Consider the following 3,863-nt stretch of genomic DNA (forward strand, 5'->3'; position numbering starts at 1 on the left):
CAGTATGTTTACTTGTTTTTCTTCTTCACTTTTACACACTAATTCTTGGGGGATTTAGAGCAAGGCTGGACCGGCGCTGCACATTGATAAACCGGGATTTTTCACACATCCTGTCATTTTCCCTCTTGACCACAGAAAGAGAAACTCGAGACTTTGTGGATTCGCACATATAACCAGTAACACAAACATAATGCCTCGATGCATCACCAGCTGCAGCAGCTGCAGCTGCTCCTACAGGAAACCTGACTGAAAATTTTACAGTTTTATGTACAGTGTAATAAAATGGCCGCAGGACAGACTCAAAGGTTGCGGGTTTGATTCCCAGGGTCGGCACAGCCCTTGTGCTTTCCCCAGTCATTTCAGTGTCCAGCTGTCGGAAAGGACAGGATGTGGAAATGCAGTGTGTAAGAGTCCCCACTGAGCACCAAATGCAATGTCTAGCACAGCGAGGAACAGAAAATATCTAAAGACTGTGCTCAGTCTGTAGTGAATGAATAGATGCATTTATGTGACAGAAACGCTGCATAATTATTATGGGCTCTGCAATGACACAGGCCCTGAGGAATGCGACACTGAGCCACATCTAGCAGAGAACCAGCACATCACAACTGCTAATCCATTCAGAACAAGTTCATCAGTTCAGTGCTAAACGACAGGCTACTGCCCGCAACACTCAGCGGCCATTAATTAAGTGTAGCTGGGAAAACCCTGATAAACGCTCTGGGTGGTTCTGAAGATCCTGGCTGCTATGGTCTGACATCTGGCTGAGCTCGTCTGGGACTGGAAACCCCCAACTGTGATTCAGCCGTATTCACCCCCATATGTGATGTCACTTCCTGTCAAAGTCAAACAGCCCCGATACCAGGTGAATTCAGTTTGGAAACAAAGATCTTGATTCACTACACTGGTATTCGGGACAGATGTAGGGGACTGGGGGGGGGGCGCGGGCGACTGGGGGGGAAATCCAACAGCATCATCTATTAAACTGAGCCTTTCCTCACCATGGAAAGAAGGTAAAGAGGAGAAACACACACAGCCTTTTAAAGTCTGTTCTGAGGAAGGAAATCCCCTGCCGAACAGCACATCGTATCACCAGCCTCTACACATGCAGCAGGAAACACTGTTAGCAGCCTGAAATTTAATTATTATATTAGATGTATGATTTCTTTCATAAAAAATGTATTTCATTCAAGTGTGAATCTCTAAGCTCGATTTTTTTCTAAATTCATTCTTGAGGCTGATGCAGTATATTGTTGTCTTGAGCACATTGAATTTACTATTAATATTATAAGTAACACATTTTAAAATGTTTAGTATTTATTTGAGAAATTGAAATTGTGAATTTTATGTCTCGTCATATACTAAATATAAAACTACTTAATTCCTTTTGTTTCATTCTCATTTTTATCAACAAATACCACACATTTTTAGTTGAGAACTCACGCCTTAGCCCTTTACTTGTCAGAAAATGTCATGAGTTTTTACATAAATTTACGATCAATAGATTTAATTATACAACACCATATTCATCACCATCATATATTAAAATATTTCGAATGTACTGTATACTGCTAAACTAAACATGTACTGTTACTCAGCTTGCCATTTTTGACTGACTTGCAGTCAGTTTTTTGTAACATGAAGGCCTTTTAAACTGGATCAAAATTTGTCGCACAGCCAGCCGTGCAAGGTGGGTACTTTCATCTTGCTTTTCTAGTGCTTGTCCTGAGTGAGTGAAAAGACGGCTGTGTTTGTTTGGAGGTTTGTATTCGTGAAACTCGTGGCGCAGTAGTATTTTAACACATTTAAGGGATGGCGCATTTGAAATCGGTCTTCATCCTGTCTAATTAAAATGTCTAGTGATAAATGTAAAGGGTCTGAAGGTCCTCCAGACAGAAAGCTGGCCTTGGTGCCGTGGCGACCGTGCGCCTGCATGCGCCGCGCGTGTTAGTGTCGGTAGAGTACCGAAGCAGGCCCGGCCCCGCCCCTCCCCGGCCCCGCCTCTTCGGGACCCGGGCCAGCGCTTGCCCCAGCGTTTGCTGACTGCCTGTGCGTGCTCAAATTAGAGCAGCGTCTGTTCCCGCCTGCGGGCACGGCGCATTGTCTGACCCCGCGGCTTGCAGCATCCAGCGGCCGTATCCAGGATGTCTCTGGTAACGCACAGCGTGACGAGGGTCTGGCAGCGGTTTGTGTTGTGTCTCGGGTCGGGGCGGGCCGCCGTCCCAGTCCCGGCCTCAGGCTGAGCGGGCCGCGGAGACGCGATGCCTCGGGTGGGCGTGTGGGCGTGTGCCCAGGCTCTCCCGCAGCTCGATGACGGAGCGGGATGAGTCTGTTTGTGTTGGACGCGTCTGCGCAGAGCCACGCAGATCGTGCGTCCAGCTGCCGATACGCGCTGCCTCTCGTTTGGAAGGAGCGGCTGAGTCACGCGCAGGGTTGTGTTTTTCAGACACGGAGGCAGAGAGGTGAAAACTGGGATTACGTAGAATCTCAGGAGAGAAATCTCATGCTTTTTCCTCCTACACAGGCTATAAACCAAGGTGATAAAAATGCAACTGAAGGATCTACATAGTAAAATATTCAGCATTAAATCAACTCATGCCGTTTATTAGGGTTGCCCCTATCATTCATTTTTATGGCCGATTCTGGTTGCCGATTTTTAAAGCCAAATCAGCCGCGATTTTAAAAGTTTTTTTTTGTTAATTTATTTTTTAAGCAACAGGTAACAAAAGATTGTTTATTTGCTCTAAAGGTTTCCAATACATTCAGATACTTTCAATATTGTTATTATTATTATTATTATTATTATTATTATTATTATTATTATTAGCGTGGCTGAATCTTTTCTCAGCTCCTTCCAGAAGAGTGCGTTCTGACGGCTTCACACCAAGATCTGCGCCACCGCTGTATTTTAGGAGACGTTTAATAGCAATGATGGACAGAATGACATCTGCTGCAGTCACTGCGGAAGAACCAATTCCTCTAGTTAGCTCCTCGAAAGGTGCAGGTACAGTCAACGTATTTTACCTTGAAGCGGAATACACAGACGAAGCGCTGAATTAAATTTGTGTGCACGACGAATATTGTAGCTTCCGCTTCCGGTCAATTCTGCAAGCTCAGACGAAACTATTTTCAATTTCGACAAATGCATTTCAATATTCACATTCATTTTCACTTCGCAATAACAGGTTTAGATAACCAGGACTTGTCTGAAGATACACAGAAGCTGTATCTCCATATGCCCCATAGACGCTGTGAAGCTACTGGCATAGAGAGAAAAAAGTCAAAAACTTGAGTGAAACAATTACATAAAATACTATCAAAACCAAAAAAAAAAAATAAAGACCCAGGCTGAAAAAAACAGACCGTTTCACACACTTTGTATTGTTTCCAGACGGCTGACATTTTGTAAAGATATAGCAGCAGCATTCCAATGCAGCTTGCACACGTTTCCTGCACCATAAAACCTGATTACTGATCGGCCAAATACAAATAAACCTGCCAGTCACGATCATTTGTGCATTTCCACAACCACATTTATGCGCTAACCTACTGCTGAAAAGTAAACAATATGCCATGGCATAAACAGGCCAGCAGTTTTCCTGTTCCACATTATGACATTCTGAAAAATCAACAAGGTGTGATGGTCCAAACATCAGAATTTTATTACTTCTTGTTGCGAGTTTTGTTTCTACAGTATGGCTTTGGGCAGGCAGTCAGGTTTCTGCAGTCATGTTTAACAGAGGAAACAGATTTATGCCACCACTCATACTCAGACACCATTTCTCAGATTGATTTCTCCTTTGTTTTCCATTTCGAAGGAAAAAAACATTCATTGTAAAAGCTGAGTAATGATGCTACGCTAA

This window comes from Anguilla rostrata, chromosome 15 (genome assembly GCF_018555375.3).
Source record: "Anguilla rostrata isolate EN2019 chromosome 15, ASM1855537v3, whole genome shotgun sequence".
NCBI classification, from domain to species: Eukaryota; Metazoa; Chordata; class Actinopteri; order Anguilliformes; family Anguillidae; genus Anguilla; species Anguilla rostrata.